The 18,414-nt window shown below is 43.6% G+C and overlaps 1 long non-coding RNA gene across 1 annotated transcript in view; it reads right to left on the bottom strand.

The window, feature by feature from the left end:
* Positions 1-578: 578 nt before the first annotated feature.
* Positions 579-18,414, bottom strand: part of LOC118605394 — an 84,963-nt gene continuing 67,127 nt past the window's right edge. Inside the window, exons 2-3 of the long non-coding RNA XR_004952115.1 lie at positions 6,388-6,498; positions 579-3,521 (exon numbers count right to left, since the gene is read on the bottom strand). This is a non-coding gene — a long non-coding RNA (uncharacterized LOC118605394). The remainder of the gene's footprint in view (positions 3,522-6,387; positions 6,499-18,414) is intronic.

Genomic DNA, 18,414 nt, shown 5'->3' with positions numbered 1-18,414 from the left:
ATGTTCAAAATAGCAGATCATTTATCAATTTCATTTTTCCCCATAGGCTCCTCACCCTCCTTCCCACCTATAACCCTCTGTTTCAACTGGAACTGGTAGCACTCCAGGCCTACTGCTCCACAGTCACTGCAGGATGACACCCTTCTCTCTCACCTAGGTTGGAGTCTTTATTCCCTCAGACTGTAATTGCCTATGCTAGGATCACACCCCGATTTTGGTAGAACACAGCATTCCTTAAAACAAAACAAAACAGAACAAAATCATGGGAGGCAAAAGGTAAGGTTAGGGTTTAAAATTTTTCTTCTATCCTTGCCTTTGACTGATGTTTGATAGAATTCTGGTTTATTTCAAGATCAGGATTTTTTAAAGAATAATTTCCCATAGAATTTTGAAGGTGTGTAATCATTGTCTCTAGTTTTGAATGCCACTTATGAGGAGTCTGATCTACTCTGATCCCCAGTCTTTCTAAGTCTTCGTGTCTTTTCTCCTCCTCCTCCTCCTCCTCCTCCTCCTCCTCCTCCTCCTCCTCCTCCTCCTCCTCCTCCTCTTCCTCCTCTTCTTCCTCCTCTTCCTCCTCTTCTTCCTCCTCCTCTTTCTTTTTTAAAAATCAGTGGAGGCCTTTAAGATGTTCCATCTATCCTCACTGTTCTGAAATGTCACCTGGCTTGTGCACCACTGTTCCTCCAATGACCTGGGCACTGGGTGAAGCTTCTCCATCAATAGGAAATTGTTCTATAGGATCGTTTGGTTTATTTCCTCTCCTTACTTTTTTCTGTTCACCCATTCTTGAATTCCCTTCCAGATATTGGACCCTGTTGACTTGTTCGCCAATATGGACAAAATCTTTTCCCAACTTGTTTTTTCTCTCTCTGTTCCGTACCAGCAACACTTCCTAACCTTACTTTCTAACCCATTAATCGAAGTCTACATATCTGCTCTCACATCATTAATTCCTAAGCACCTTCTTTCTGAATGATTTCTTTTGTAACCTCATGTTCTTGTCTCTTGGATGTAACATCTTTACTTATCTCTTGAAGCATATGAATTATATATGTCTTCTTCTGTTCTTTGTCTATTTTTCCCACACGAACCCATGTTTCTTTGGTTTTAACTCTCATAGTCCATATTAGAAGCCTTTCTCAAAATGTCTCCATTTAAAACAAGTACGAATTCTGTGTGGGTAGGTGACTCTTCTTGATTTGTGGACTCTACTGTTATGTGAGCTGGCTGAGCTGTTTCATTGGGAAATCCCCAAATGTAAATAAGTGTTTTCTCTCAAGCAAGTTTTTCCTGCAGGGGAGGAAGTCCCCCTTCTCCTCCAGGGACATGTAAACATGGCTCTCTGTGTGCTTGGAATCAAATCAGCAAAGGGGTGACACTCTCTCAAGTGTCAACCTTCACTTGGTCCCCTCTTTTCAGCATAGTGACATCATCCTCCACGGTTGCTGCTACCGTGGAGGCCGGAGTCTCTCCAGTTCTCCCTATGGTTTTATCCCAGCATGGACTGGGGCAGTTGCTTGGTTGCTTTAAGGAAAGGGGAAATTCAGATATAACTGGTTCTTAAAATGACTCTTAACCCTATATATCTGTTTTCGGTCTCACTCGGCCTCTCACTTTTAAATGGAGCCAGTGTCTCTACTTCTTCAGTCTTTCTGACTTTCTTCTGCACAAATCAGACTACCGCTGAATTTATTCCTCTGCTGGTTTAGATTTAGCTTTCTCAGGGGTGCTAAGTAGTTATAAGTCCATTAAGACAAGCCCACATGTCATTTCCTCTCTTGTTCTGTGTCCTTGCAGATTCCTTTTTCTTTTAAGTCTCATGTCTGTTTTCTTAGAGAAGGTTTTAGAGGGAGTGGAAGCAAATGCATAACTCAATCTACCACGTCTAACTAGGTACCCCTCTAGAGGCCTTTCTAAGTGGGTCTGAAGAAATTCTGGTCACGAGAAATGGCTTTGAACGTGGATGTCGAATGACAAGAAAAGTCACCTTGGATGTGAGTGACTGGGGAGTGAGATGATGACTGCATCATGAAGGTGGTCAGTGCCCTCACTGAAAGCTGCAATCCACAGAGAACCACTGGGGCAGAGTTGGGGTGTGGGGAATGGAGCATGAAGACAAATGGTATATGGAGAGAGTACTGAGTCTGGTCAAATTTCTTCTTGTTACTTATTAGTTTCTTACCTTATTGACTCTTAATTTGTTGCAAATGGAGGAAAGAGAAAGAGAAATGTAATTTCCCTTATTTTTTTATTTTATTTTTTTACTGCTTTCGTCTTTAACAGCATGGGTTCATAGACAGGTAGGTGGGACACTTTGCTCAGGAAGAAGCAGAGTAGTTAAAATGCGAAGGGCAGTTTAAAACTTACATGGGGTGTGAACTGTGAAACGTTAATTCCAAAACTTCTTGTGAATAATTTCATCCAAGTTCATCAAAACTTGTTATAAATATAGTACAGTACTCATAAATTATTAATTTTTCTAATTTTGTGTGGGTAGGTCTGAACATAAACACTTTCGTGTGTGTGATTAGTCTAACAGGGAGAGACTTCAGCTCCAGGCTATTCTGTATCTGTGGCAGGATGTGCTCTGAATCTTAGAAAATAAGGAAAGGAGGAAAAAAAAGGGAGAATGGAAAACAGATTTTAAAATGATATCAGGGTAAACAACAATGTTAACAGCACCTTCATTCACAAGTAGCTCGAACTGGAAACAACCCAAATGTCCGTCAACATAAGAATAATGAATAAACACAACATCCATACAATGGAATATCGCTCAAATAAAAAGAAACGAACTACTCATATATGCAACAACATGAACTAATCTCAAAATAAATCAGACAAAATAACGCATAAGATACGATGCTTTTCATGTGAAGTTCTAACCTATGGATATAGAAATCAAAACAGTGGTTGCTCATAGGGGCGGGTAGGGGAGAGAAGGGACATGAAGGAACTTTCTGGAGTAACATAAATGTTCTATATTTTGATTGGAGTAGTGATTACACAATTGTATCAGAATCCCCGAATTTCTACTTAAGATTTGTGCAACTCTTTCTATGTAAATTTTACCTCACTACTTTTTTTCAAAACTTTCAAAATGTCTCCATGCTGTTTCTACCCCAGATTTCAGTTTAGGCCTCACTTTCTCTGGATCAGAGAAGTCCGATGTGGAAAGTGATTTCTTCTGGAACTTACGTAGGCCCATCTCCATTCCTGACCAATTTCTACTCATTCCTTGAAGACCAGCTCAGGGCTAGCCTGCCTTACTTTCTCACTGCCTTTTCTCTTCATTAGTCTGCCACCAGCCCCTTTCCATACATTTAAGCACCTCTTACAGCCTTGTAGTAGTAGTATGAGTCATCTTCTTACACAAAACTGTTTGTACCTATGGATTTTAAAGCCACTGCAGACTGAAAGTATGCTCTTTGAGTTCTTGAATTCCTCCATGATAGTTTCTGGCTACTCAGAGTGAAGATTCAGAATCCCTGGTTCCGGAAGTGGAAGGAAGCACTTGGGTCCTAGAATTAGAAAACAAAGGTGGAAATCCTGGAAACATGAACTTAGATGAGTGAACCTCATTGAGTTTCTGATTTTTTCATTTCCAAAATCAGATATTAAAACCTACTTCACTAGATAGTTGGGAAAAAGGAGAAATAGCATCTGTAGACATTGTCACAGTGCCTGGCTCTCAGTAGGTATTTAATAAATATTACTGTTATTAATGGATATTTTTAAAAGGGGGAGGTTCCTGAAATAGGGTCAGTGACTCGAATATTCAGTTCCATCTTCACTGAAATGTTGTCCTCTGGGCTCACCTGCCAACTCCTTCCTTCCCAGATTCCTGACATTTGTGAAGGGACAGTGGGAGTATCCTTGAAGACAGCAAGGGATGCCAGTAGCCATCACTCGTAGCCTGTACCTCTGGTCACCTCCATAGTAGCAGCATGGAGACATTGTGACTCTGCTCTGTTTTGGGCCGCTATGTTTCCCTTCATCTTGCCTAAGACACTGATTCATGTCTCCAAACATCACTTGAATTGTGTTCTTATTTTACTTATTTTCTAGACCTCTATATGATGTTAAAAGAAATAGGGCTTTTTTTCGTTGTTTCTCTAACATGGCCCAGCTAGATGAAATTATCAAGTCAGCTAATAAAGTTATCTTTCAAAAGAGTCCCGAGATACTTAATCAGATTTGTCAGTTAGAATAACGTTGTCCCCTTACATGTCCCCAGGTCTTATGATCACTCCTTCCCTGATAGTGCATAGGATTTAGTAAGTGTTGATGCTCAAAAAGGGCCTGTTATTGACTCAGCTCATGTTACTTGAGAATAAATATTTCCCTGTGACATGCTCAACACCTCACAAATGTGGCCTCACATCCTTCAAGATCCCATATTAGTGGGCTACGTGCTACTTTGACACAATTGCTCTCTGTATCCAACTCAGAAAGTTATGTCTTGAACTAAATAGAAGGGTAGTTAGGAACAGTGCAGAAATGATGACTGCGATCGCTAACTTAAGCCTAGACTTTGACCGATACCAATTTTGATACAGGGACTGTGCAGCGCTTTGGCTCTCAGAGTTACTTTTCTGCCATCACTGTGGCCGAGAGCATCATGCACTCAGGAAAAGAACATTGGCTGGGCTTTGGAACCAAGCGTAACTTAGTTTAAATCTTGGCTCTGCCACTTACCAGCTGTGTGACCGCAAGCAAATTACCCAACATTTCTGAATCTCAGTTTACTCCTCTGCAAATGTTGAAGTTACTGGGTCATTGTGCAGAGTGGAGGTTACGTAGATACTAGCACAGCACGGGCCATGTGGAGGCCTCGAGGAAATAATGGCGATGATAATACAGCAAAAAATCATCTCTGCCATTTTAATGGGGATAACAACAGCACACCAATTGTCAGTGGCTCACCTGCACAACCTGTGCCCAGGGGAGCCACACAGAGTACTGAGTTCTCATGAGGAACCCACTTGTACCGTACAGAGCTAGGTAACATAGAAACTTACATTTTTATCATTAAACCTGGCTTGATACAATTTGAGATACATATCTGTGTGAGCCTGCTTCTCAGAAAAGAGGAAACTGCCTCTTAACTTTAATTTTTGAGGCTAACACCTTTTCCTGGTGGGATCTTGTATGGCCCCTTGAGGATTAGGTGACATCTGCCCTCTGTACAACCAAGACTCCAGCTCAGGTGATGCTCACCATTGCCCCCCTAACTCTGATGGTGCTCCCAGCCCTGGGCCCCTGGACTTTGCTCTCACTCCCGTGACCTCAGGTAAGTCATCTTACCTTCCCTGATCTGTTTCTTCCTCTTTACGTACCTCAGTTGGGGTGGCCAGGTGATCCCAGGTGAGCCATCTGGGAAGCAGCATGAACCTCTCTCTGACTCTAGCACTTGGGTCACATAGGAGGAGGTACGCTGACCTGGGGAAGAACCTGCCTAATGATGTCTCTGGATGGCTAATGTCCTCAGCTGAAATCGAACCACCTTTTCTATGATGCTCGTTTTGTTAGCAGGCTCCTTCCTCATCTTTAGAGGGCCCTGGTCCATAATTGCTCACTCATAATACTGTTTCCTCTTGTCTTTTGCCTACCGGCCAAATCTTGGACTATTAGGAACTTAATATCGGAAATTCTAGTCCTAACATATACTTGTCTAGTTTCTTATCTTTCCAAAGAGTATTTTGCATCCATCATCCTCTTTGATCGTTGTAACAACTCTGTATGGTAAGATGTTTCCTACAAATGACCAGTACAGAAACTGGGGTTTGGGTAGAGAGGATCTAAAGTTCAGTGGCCATTTAGGTGGTAAAACTTCAATTAAAACCTCTGTTCTTTAACACTAACTACTTTTAAAATCCTTAGAACCCAGGTTTCTATATTCTGTCAATATGCTTAGGGTTTAGGATAAGTTTTTTTTTTCTCTTATGTGTAACAATATGCTTAAGGCTTAGGCAACTTCTTTTTCATGTGCAAAGTTTGACTATTGCAATAAAAATAGCTCATCACACAGGGGTGAAGAGGTGTAAGAATTCACCTCACTTCTCAGAATGCTGACTTAGGCTCATGGCTGCTGAGAGCAGGGAGGGACCTGGGAAATCAAGTTCAACCCTGTACGTTATTCAGATGACTCAACGAGCATCTACAGGAAATATGTCTTGCCCAATGTCACAGATCAAGTTTGACTGCTACCAGCAGAGCTGTTGGAACGTCGGGGGAAAAGGTAGATGAACTTCTGGAATCAGTGCAAATCCAACCAGCCCACGGGCCCACTCCCTTCTACCAGAGTCTCTGGTCTATGGCAGACACACGATGTGCTTGCTCTGATTGGTGTGAGGTGATTCTGCCGTCAACCCAGTGGAGCCTTACCCTGTTAGGAAAGTATATTAGTGTTGCTTCTTCTGTATCTCCCTCCCATCTGTCCTCCTGAAGCTTCAGGCTGGCTGGCCAGGGTCCATGGGGCCACCATCAGGGAGAGAGCTGGATAAAAGAAGACACGGCTCCAGTTATCTCTGCTCAGGAAACAGAGTTCTTACACATTTCCGGGCACGGATGCTGCCACCTCTGCCTTTCCAACCTCTCCTGCTTCACAGACTGGGGACTGTCCCTATAGGCCTCTCAGGACTGCCAGCCAACCTGTCCGCCTGCCCCTTGCTGCTTTATCAGAACTCCTGGCTCCTGTAAGCTCTCTTGCTTCTCACTGTGTGTCTTGTGTACACTCTCAGCTCATTTGTGGGGCAGATCCCACCCCAGTCTCTACTTGGGCTCTTCTGGGCTCTACGCACCTCCTCTCTGCTCCCTGAGGCCTCTGCTTCTTCATCTGTGTAGAGAAGCTAACAAAACCTATTTTGCAGGGTTATAGTATGTAATTGATTGAAACCACACTAGCATAGCACCTGACCCATAGAAGTTCCCAAATAATGGCAGCTATTAATGTGATTTGCAAAAATGTCTCCCCCACTGGATTGCAGACACCTGGAGGTTAAGAACCACGGCCATTCATCTTTGTATCCCCTGTGCCTGAGACATATTAACTGCTTAATAAATGTCTCCAGTTCAGAATGGAAGACAATCATCCTGGAAAACTGTCTATGAGTGTGGTCTGCTCACATTCTCAGTGTTTCCCAAAATGTTTGTTTGTTAGAATGATGTTTTACTCCATCAAAGCTGCAGTCACCTGACTGGCTCCTTTTGGTTACCAGAACTCAGCACTGTCACCAGGGGAAGGGGTGACCTTCATGTAAACTTTCCTTAAACTGTGATGAGAACAAAGCAAAAAAGGCGGAAACCAGCAGCTTTATCGAGGGGCATTCCAGAATGTTGAAATAAGGATTTAGTAGAAAATGGTGAGAGTTGCTGTTTGACAGAGCAGTGTTTTTGCTCAAGCCCCCGGTCCCATGGAGCACGGCTGCGACCAGTGACACACCATCGGTCGCACAGACTGTGCGTCAGGCCCTCACCACTGTGCAGAAGGTGGAGTGTGGGTCCCACACAGCTGTGACTTTTGACTCAGTTCAGAGATTAGGTTTGCTGAGAGGTTTCTAATTACCAGAAAAATCTATCCAAGGGCTGCTTTTATGGGGCAAGAAGCACCTAACCCAGTAACACCAAAACTCAGCCAAAGCTCCAAGGCCCACCCCTGGTCGAGCTCCCGCCAGGAGGGTAGTAGACCACTAGTAGACACCAAGCACACAGCTCCTGCTTTGGCTAAACGACGCAAGGGAGTGAGTGTGTGGAAGGAGGACTGGGTTAGTCCCTGTGGACAAAAACAACAGTTTAAGCTTCAGCACTTGCTGTAGCTCCTGTCCATTCTCAATTCATTTCTAAATTTAGAAAGTGCTATTTACTTTTCCAAATCCCACCACTCTTTGACAACCTGGGTCCAGTGAACCTTTCACAAACCTTCACCATCTTCTGGCTCATTGTGTTCCTGGGCTGTGTTTTCTGATGCTCTAGAATCCTGTTCCTAATTCATCTCTCTGAGCGCTTATCATTTTCTGCCTTGCACTGTTATTTTTTATACAAATCTCCTGTATTTCCCATCAGACTGCAAGCTTCCCAAGATCAGAATAAGAAATCCTTTGGTTCTATCTTGGCACACAATACAGTTCCCCAGGGGGTGGATCTTGACTGTTTCTTGAATGAACAAAGGAAAAAGTGATGTTAAGTATATCTTGAGACTTCTAGAGTTACAGAAAGCTTAAAGATAGTGAAAAGAAGGTCTCATATAATCATTTAGAAACAAAATTTACAAAGTGATTTGGAAAACTGAGATAATTATTTGGAGGGCAAGTAAGTGTACTTTTCTTTAAAGATGGCTGGCAGATTTATGAATCCTTCAAGGAAGTGGATCATGTTTTTAAATCATTACAAATCCCCACTGCCTGGCTCATTTGGGGCATTGTTTTGTCTCTTCCATGGTTTTTTATGATGGAAATAGGTCTTTACTGTTTTTGCTTATCAAAAAGTAACATATGCTCAATGTAACATTGAAACAATATTGTGAAACAAAAAAGTAAAAAGAGAAAGATCTGCCTAGGTCCATCTCCTAAGAGGTTATTCACGAATATTTTCCATTGTTATAATGCAATAGGAATAATGTACTGTTTGATACATGCTATCTGTAATCTTCTTTTATAAACAACCGGAAGTTCTGGCCTCACATGCCCACTTACACACAGGTCTCCCTCATTCTGAAGCAGCTGCAGTGTTCTATTTATCACCTCTTACAAAGTGGGAACTTCAGGCAGGTTTCAACTTTTTGCTGTTACTAACTTGCTTCAGTGCAGTCATTGCCCATTCGTCTTCTTCAATACACGGGAGTATTTCTCTGGTTACCGAGACATGGAATGTATTGTTCGGGGATATGACAATTTACACTTGATACAAACATTTAACATTTCCCTCCAGAAGGTTTTTTCCTGACTTATCTCCAGTGGGAATTGGAAAAACCTTTTGGGTTTATCTCCCTTTAAATTCTTCCCGACCATATGTTGAAGGATTTGCAGCAGACGTGATTTTAAAATGATGCTTTAGGGGCATAAAGCACTCTGTACTTTTCCAGGCATTTTTACATAGAATATATATTCTCCTTTGACCTTCATGATGGTCCCTGGTATAAAAGGGAAGACCTTCTTATTCCTGTTTTAGAATCCCAGCCAGAAAGACTGGCCCCAGGCTTCACGAGATGTCAGTGGAAATGTTGGGGCAGAACCCTGGACTCTTTTTCTGAATTTCCACAAACTGGAGAGACTAGCCTGAAGAAGCGAGGAGGGCATGGCCGTGTGGTAAGGAGTCTCCTAGGGGTTGTGCAAGTCTTGAATCTATGCCAAAGCACAAAGGATGACTTGGTTGGGGTGTCTGATTTTTTTGGCTGAAGTACGTCCTCCTTTCTGAAACTAAGCCGAGCTGAGGAAGGAGGGGACAGGTGGCCAGGCAAGTTGGCATCGGGTCTGCCCAGAAGCTCTGGGAGGTGGGGGGTGGGAGGTAGAAGGTCAGGCTCCGAGACCTATGTTGCCATGAGACATCTTTTCACTTCATTCTCAGAAGCACCAGTTTAGAGATTGGGGGCAGACAGACCCAGGGGTTCTGACCACTTCTTTGCTGGGATCCTCTGAAATCCAGCTAGTGCTATGAACCCACCTGCAAACTACCCTGCTGCTTCCCTTATATGAGGTTATAATATTTTTTGGAGTGTACTTTACTGATCCTTGGCAAAGAAAGAAAATAGCGTGATTAGTGCTATTGTTCACCAAAAGTTTCTATGGGCTACCTGGAGAAGGGTTGATCTGATTGTGAAATACACACTGGCTTTCTAAGGCTTAGTATAAAAAAATATATACAATCTCTCAATGGTTTCATATACCAATTATACATTAAAGTGATAATAGGTTGGATATAGTGGATTAAGTAAAATATGATATTAAAATTATTTTACTCATTTTTACATTTTTTAATGTGGCTGCTAGAAAAATGGGAAATTTCTCAAGCATTCCCTCATTCCTTCATTCATCAAGCATATATTGAGCACCTATTATGTAACCAAGCACTAAGCAAAAATAGCTACAGCAAACAAAAACGAGCACCTGATAAACTTGCCATACTTGGATGAAAAAATATATGCATATACATCTGTATATGTGTATATAGATATCATCCCACTGAAGTGTAGCATTTCTTAAGACATATTTAATTCACTGTTGTTTTTTCCAAGCTTCATGAGTTTAACCCCCACCTCATTTATTTATAGTCTTTTTTGTTTTCTAATACATGTATTTAAGGTTCTAATTTTTCCTAGAAGTACTTCTTTAGCTACATTCCAAAAGTGTTGATATGTTGAGTTTTTATAACTATTTTTTAAATGCTTTAGAATTTCCCCTGAATTTCTTTAAATCATGAACTATTTAGGAGTGTGCCTTTTAGTTTCAAAATACAGTGAGTCCTCGCTTAGAATCGTTCATAGGTTTGAAATTGCAACTTTTAGGCAACCTGTAATTAACCAGTTTCACACTGGGCTAAGTGACAGAAACAAGAGTTAAGTTCTATGGCATATTCCAGTCACAAAAACGTCAGTAAACTTCTAAATAAAGACCTAAACATTTCCAATATTGAACATTGAAATAAATGCGAACTCTATGTACATTAAAGGGAGATGAAGAAAAACAAGTAAGAGCATTGTTTTCCAACTCCCCGATTCCGGCCTAGAGTCTCGGTGCCCAGAGCTCATCCAGGCATCTCAGGGCACCATGAGGACCCACCTTGGACAGGATGTCCTTCCATCACAGGGCTACCCACACATACCCTGATCACTTGGACGGAGACAGGGCAGACACGCCGAGTGTGCACGTCTGTGGGATGTGGGAGGAAGTCGGCGTCCCCGGAGGAAACCCACGCAGACCCAGGGAGGACGTGCCAACTCCTCATAGATGGTGGCCCCAGCCAAGAATCCATTTTTTGCCCTCATCAGCATTATAACAAAATGACATTATGGAAAGACCTGCTGTAGATGGGAGAAGTGGTTTGGATACTTTTTTTGTTGGTGATTTCTAATAATCACCAATACATCATTGCTTTCATACAATGTGGTGGTCTGTGGATATGGATTCACTGAAATTTGTTGAAATTTCCTTTGTGGCCTAGTATCACCAAGTTGTGAAAATGTTCCATCTGTGCTGGAAAAAAAAATTATCTATCCTACTAATGAAGGTAGTCTATGTTATCTACTAAAGTTAGCCTGTTCTAAATGTCTTGTTAAAATTTGGGGGAGTGCTTAATTTTCTATTATTTTGGTTCTTTCTCTCTGTCAGTTTCTGAGAGAGATATCTCAAAATCTCCTGCTATGATTGTAGATTTGTCGCTTTCCCTATGTAAATCCATCAGTTTTAACTTTGTATCTTTTAAGATTATATTATTAAGTAGGTGTGTTGTTTTCTTTGTTAAAACTTTTTACCCTAAATTCTATCATGTTTGATATTAATATTGCCAGAGAAGCCTTCCTTTGTTAGTATTTACATGGCATATCTTTTTCTATTTATTTTCTACCATCAATCTCTTTATGCTTGAGATATGTCTCCTTCAAAAGGACATTGTGGTAATTTTGTCTTTTTACTTTTCCCACATGAGACTCTTTGTAATCTATCTACATCTATAGCGATTACTAAAATATTTGGATTTATTTCTAGCATCTATTTTTTGTTACTCTTATTTACTATCACTTCTCTTAACTTGTCTTTCTCCTTTCCTATCATGCTGGGTCATCTCGATTTGCCTTTCAAATTTGCCAGTCTCCACCCTACTCTGTGCCCAAGCGGCTAACCTCAATGCCCTACCCACATTGCCCTGCCCTGGGCATTTAGTTCCGTTGAGCCAATGGAAGCCCCAGCAGGATATCTGAGGACAGGTGGAGAGAGAGGTTGGGCTGTGGGTTCCACCAGCTCCCTCTCTGCAGGTTGTGTTCCTCTGAAGGAGATGGCAGCTGGTGTTGGGAGGCCTTTCTCTGAAAGGTGCAGCTCCTGCTGGTTGCCAGGAACCCCTCTTTCTCTTTGCCCTTTTAGATGGACCACAGCTAAAGCTCCCACTTGTTGTAACCTCGTGGGCAGATTGCAGCATACTGAGAAGAGGTCCAAAGCAAGGCAGGTGACAGACTTTTGAAGTAGAGGGGGAAGAGGACGGAGAGTGGGTACATTGACTGATAGGGTGGAAGGACCCGTCTGAGCCATCATCCCTGTGTCTACCTCATGCTGCCAGGAAGGAAACCACCAGCAAGCCCTAGGCTGACACCAGACCCAAGTGTGGCAAAAAAAAGTAACCAAGGAACCGAGCTCTGTGGTCAAAACACAAGATGGTGAATCAGGAGCGTTCTGCTCAATTCCCTTTTCCTTTCCAGGCTTGGAACACCCTCTTAGGTCAAATCGCATCACCACCTCAGCCCTGGAATTCCCGCCCGAAGGGGAAGTGGTACGCTCCTGACCAAGTTCCTGCTCAGCGAAGGCACTCACATGCCTGTAGACTGCAGCCTTTGGTGACACCTTGTTCCCCCGTTTCTCCAACAGTGACTGGGGGCGCAGAGGAGTTGTATGAGGTGAGGAGATGGACACCAGAAGAGAGAAGCCTACATGTCACATGCGGATTTTTCTCTAAGATTCTAACTCAACACAAAACACACTCATCCCAAAATAACATACCTTAACTGCAGACATTTTTAAAAACACAGTTAAAAAAAAAAAAAAAAAGACCATTTCATCCAAAGTTTGCCATCCAGATACAAGCACTGAAAACATTCTGGTGAATATATTTGGAAAGTATATCTTCCTTTTCATGATACATATTTTCTAAAATGCCTATGGGTGAAATATAATACACACATTTATTTAGATGTAAAAATATAAGCATGGGATTCTGTTATACATACTTTGTAAACCACGTTTTCTCTCTCAATAACATATAGTCAACATTTTCCATATCATTAAATATTATTTTATAATATATTTAATGGTTGCACATTCTCTAACTTTTTGTTGACCATGTGCCTCTCTCTCAAAACGTCCCTCGGTTTCACTTGGCATTACTGGTTTGGGGGCAGGAAAGAGACTAAGAAAGAGAGACAAAAACCATTTCCATTTGGGCCTCATAAAAGTTTTGGAAGAAGCTCGCTCCCCCAGTGCCCAGGGAAGAAAAGAAATACTGAGAGATTAAGAAATCTGGTTTCCTTCTTTACCCTTTGATTGCCTGGCCTGGGGTGGGGGGGAATGTGAGGCTGAGACAGAGGTCAACACAAAACCAAGCAACAGGGTAAGTGTGAGGAGGCCGGAGGGCCTCCCTCCAATCAGACATCCCCTGGGGAAGGAAGGTAAGCCACACAGAGCTGAACCTACCAACTCATGAGTCAAGTGTAATGGACAAACATTCTCAAAGGTCTCCGAAGCACATTGTTTTTGAAAGGGGTCATTGTTGTGCCAAAGAGTCCTTAATTGGTTGAGTTTTTGGAAACCGTAAGGTAACATATTTGGTCACTGCATCTTCCTGGGCCACCCCAGTGTTTCATGGCTTCCTGCCCTATCACATAAATAATACAAGCTGAATGTGGAGGAACAGGAAGTGCCTCAAGGAAAACAAAGATGGAAAAGATCTGTTTTCTCCAAAGGGGGCTCACTGTCTAGTGTTGGTATAGGAGAAATGCTCAGATATCAACCCCATAAGATAGGCTGAACTTTGAGCTGGACTGATGGATTTGAACCCTGGTCCACCACTTGCCAGTGCAAGTGAGCTTCTGCAAGCCAGCCAGAAGCCCCCAAGAGGATAGCGACAGAGCCTGCCTCTGAGGGTATGGAGGGTTTAAGGATAAAAGCACACAAGCCCTTGGCAGAGAGCAGCATGCAGTAAGTGCCCACCATGGTGCCTTTGTGTGTGTGTGGGGGGGGGGGGGTGGCGGATGGGGGGTGGGGTTGGGCTGATGGGAATGAAGCTATCAGACCAGGTCAGGGGCCAGGAAACACTCCTCGGAAGATGTAGGCCTTGACCTTTAGAAAGGTTCCGATGACACAGATCCGGTGGGTAGGATTTCAGAGAGATAGGGACCGGAGGTTGAGCTATATGGAGCACAGTGTGGGGAAAGTGACCAGAACATCTGCACCCAGCCTGGCGTCCGGTGGAGGTGTGAGTAGGAGTTGAGTCAGGAAATCAGGGCCTAAAATGCTGACCTGAAGGGTCTGTGCCCAGCTCAGTAGGAAATGAGGAAATACCACAGAATTTGAACAGAGGATACCAGGTGTAGATGTCGTGCGTAGGAGTTAACAGGCTGATGGAGTAGGATGAGGGAAGGTGAGATGGTGTTGGGTCACAGGAGGTGTGTGGAACTCCAGAGCATCTGTGGGGATGGAGTGAAGAGTCATGTGTGAAGGAAAATGAAGAGGGGACCCAGCCAGCTTCAAGGACGTGCGACTTCACAGTTGCGTAAGGCCCATGCTAGGTTTAATGCTCCGCTGTCACTCTCTTGACATTGTTAATAAACGTTGAACACAGAGCCCCTCCAATTTTGAATTGGATCTTGTTGATTATGAGGCTGATCTTGGGAGGGGGCTATATAAGACCAACAAGATGTTTGGACATGGAGTGGGGCGATGGAGGGAAGAAAATGAAAGAGTAGTGGAAAATTTAGGTGAACAAATGAGGAGTAAGATGGTGGAGAGCACATGTCGTATGTGATACAGCAGACATCACGGGGCCATGCTTGATAAAGCGTTGGGAATTTGGTTTTAGAGCTCAGGAAAGAACATGGAGGTAAAGTTATTTATTTGAAATCATACTGTCTTATTAACATTTTTTGGAACAGTAAAGGATTGCTCCACTTTGATGAGATACATTAATTTTGTAACTAAAAAAATGAAATTGATGAACTCATTTACTCAATAATAGGCAATGAAGCTTTAGAAATGGATGTAGGAAAGAAACATTAAAACAGGTTAAAAGCTGGATCAGGAAGACCATTGTTATGGGCCAAGTTGTGTCCCGTCAAAATTTGTATGTTGAAGTCCTAACCCTTGTATCTCAGAATGTGTCTGTATTTGGAGTTAGGGCCTTTGCAGTGGTAACTGAGTTTAAATGAAGTTATCAGAGTGGGCTCTAATCCAGTAGGACTGGCGTCCTTATAAGAAGAAGAGATTAGGACCCAGACATACACCAAGCAAAGACACAGGAGGAGAGAGCCATCTATGAGCCAAAGGGAGAGGCTTCAGGAGAAACCATCCCTGCTGACTCCTTGAGCCTGGACTTCCAGGTTAGAGGTGGTCAGGGAGGTGGAGGGAGAAACAGGAGGTAAAATCACAAAAGGAAGGAGCCTCTCAGGATGAGGGGTGATCATCAGTTGTCAGTGAGGATGCAGGGCTTATGGAAAGCTGCTTGATTTAACACCAGGAAGTCACTGGTGACCTTTGAGAGAACAGTGCCATGGGTGCAGAGGGGAAAACCAGGTGCAGTTGAGTTGGGGGAGCATGTGACGTGATAGTCTCGGGGTGGGGAAACCTGATTCTTGAGAAGTTTCAGTTTAAAGGGCAGGGAGGAAAGAGGACAGTAGTTTGAAAGGAAACCAGAATCAAGGGAAGGATTTGGGGAGGAATTTAGGAAGCCTTGGGTCAGCACGGCTGCGGAGACCTCAGAGGAGGCCCAGCACCGTGTGTAGTGACCATCCATTCTTATTAAATGATTGAGAAGGAAACTAGGAGGGACTAGGGGGTTGCACAAAGGCCAGGTGGACAGCCAACCCACGGCACTGGCTAGGCATGATGTCTGGAGGAGGAAGGACGGTGTCTTTGTGCTGTTCCTAACTCTGGCAGCCACTGGCCTGCCCCTCCCCGTTCACCTCCAGCAGTTCCTGTAAAGAGCCTGAGGCTGGGTTTCCTTTCCTCTGTCCCTTTGGAATTCCCCTTCAAAAGTTATAGGGACAGGGACTGTCTTCCCAGGGCTATAGCTGTCCCTCCGGGGCTTCCCCAAGAGCACAGCAGGGTCACTCACTGTGAAGAGGACAATGAGAGTGATCTGCAGGCCCTTGATATTAGAAACCCTGGATGTGCAGGGGGACACAGAGCCGCTTCCTGCTCTTCCCTGCTCTTCCATCCTCAGCTGAACTCTGAGAGGTTCTTCCCAGCAGCCTCAGCTCTCTCTTCGTCCTCTGCCCTCCAGGCCCAGTCCCCAGGCAGTGGCCTTGTTTTTTTGGGAACCAGAAGCCAATCTCTGGGCAGCCTGAGCCCTAGGGCCCTGCGTCCACATGGCCAGAAGTTTTCAAACTTTTAAAGAAATAGCTAAGCCCATTTCTCAGACTATGTCTTAGAGAAATCCGTAAAATATCAGGTTGCTCAGGTATGGTTTATTAATATACATTTCCATTATGACTTCAAACTAATTGTACTCACACATTGTAAAGCCAGCCAATGGGAATTACAAGCTGCTTTAATAAATGGAAAAATATCAAAATTGAGGTTATGGGAAATCATTGCAATTTGATACCAGCTTCAGGGTCTAGTTTATTTCTGTAGTTTGCTTTGTATTAAGAAATTCCTAATTCACAAGGCTGTAAACTATTCAGTTTTTGAAATCACCAGCCTCAAAGCCTTGGGATATTCTTTAAGGAAGCAGCAAATAATAGGAGGTTTAGTCAGAGTCTTCACAAAAATGATTTATCTTTGTAACACACATGACCTGCTGATCCTGCAGTGTGTCATGTGTTTGTAAATAACTTATTTATTTGAACCTGTTATACTATAGTGTGCAAAATAATTTAACAATCTTTTAAAATAAAATTGGAGTCAAGTATTTGTGGAAACCTAAATGGAACTTTCTGTGGGGCGTGAATGGAAGTTCAGTAGCCTAAGAACGGCTGTGAGCACCAACCCTGTCACCAACCAAGCAACATTTGCTGAATACCTACTTTGTGACAGATACTGGACTCGGGTGGAGATACAGAAAAAACAATTTATCTTCACCCACAAGGACTTTGACCTAAAAGATGAGGTAGAGAATTTTATAAATTCCATCAAGTGTAGGGAGTTCAGGAGACAGACACCCGGGGGGCCTGGGAGTGAAGTGGGGTACAGAGCAGGCTTCTAGAGGCCACAGGCTCTGTGCTAGGGATGACCAGGGACTGGGTGAAGAGAAGGCCCTCAGAAGAAGTGCCCAGAGGCAAGGCATGCAAAAGCCAACTAGCACACTTGTGTGTGTGCCAGTGTCAAGCGGTGTGAGATGGCTCAGAGGTGACAATGGCAGTGGGAGACAAGCCTGAGGAGGGTGGCATGCCTGGTCTGGTCAGGTAATAAAGAGGTGCCTGGGCTCCAACCTACAGGTGAGACATGGCTGGCCCTTGAGGGGTTTTAAGCAGGTCGGGGCTGCAGTTGAATTCGCATTTTTAAAAGTGCCCTTGTGCAGATCAACCCCATATATGGAGGCAGAGAGCCCGCTAGGAGGTGATAATGAGGCCGAGGCATGGAGATTGAGGCAGGGTGTGGCAGCGGGGATGGAGGGATGCCAGTGGAGGTGAGTGATATTTAAGCGGCAGAAATGACAGGATTGGTGATTGATTGGCTCTGGGGTGGCTGTTGTAGGCCTGGGGAAGGGGTGACAAAGGAGAGGCGAAGTCAAGGAAGCCCTCACAGCAGTTTCTGGCTTAGAAGACTGGCCACACAGTAAGAGTTGAAGCCCAGATGTCTCTACTTCCATAGCCCTTTAAACTGACCCTATGCAAGGAGGAGCCATCGCTTTAGATTTGTGGCCAGGGATCACCGTATGAGAGCAAATCCAAAGGGTGGGTCTGAACCAGCCCAAGCCAGGGGCGAAGGTCAGTCCTTCTTTGTGGAAGACTGCTTACGATTTGTTGCTGAGAACAAAGGAGCGGAGCAATCAGTGCGGGATTAACTGGTAGGCGAGATTAGTTCTCCCAACCTAAATTCAGGCCACTGTGAAGATGAACTTGCTTTCCTTTTCAACTGCAAAATCCACGTAAGAACCACACTAAGGCAAAAGCAAACGTGCTTTTCTCTGGGTTCTGGTCATGGGGCAGGAAAAGATTTTCCAGATAGTCTTGATCTCAACAAGCCTGGGGAAAATAGTGAACGTCTGACCTTAAAAGCAAAGAAAAATAACCAAAGGGACTCTGCGTGAGTGTGACTGCGTTCCTGTGCGTTTCTGCAGAGTGTGGTCACGTTTGATGTAAACTGTCCATTGCAGTGGGAAACCAAGAATTCTATGTCCTTGGGTTGCCAAAGCGATGGAAGGGGAACGGGTGGGGGAGTTTTTGCGGTTTTTAAAATAGGAAGTTTTACCCCAAAGTATGTCATTTTTGAAGTGAAGGAAGTTCTGATAAGCTATTAGAACAGCCCGCACAACAGCAATTTGATGTTTTCAACACAT

The sequence above is a fragment of the Rousettus aegyptiacus genome, unplaced genomic scaffold (assembly GCF_014176215.1).
Source record: "Rousettus aegyptiacus isolate mRouAeg1 unplaced genomic scaffold, mRouAeg1.p scaffold_m13_p_7, whole genome shotgun sequence".
Taxonomy (NCBI): Eukaryota; Metazoa; Chordata; class Mammalia; order Chiroptera; family Pteropodidae; genus Rousettus; species Rousettus aegyptiacus.
The sequence above is the reverse complement of the archived record's forward strand: the minus strand, read 5'-3'. Positions and strand labels throughout refer to the sequence as shown.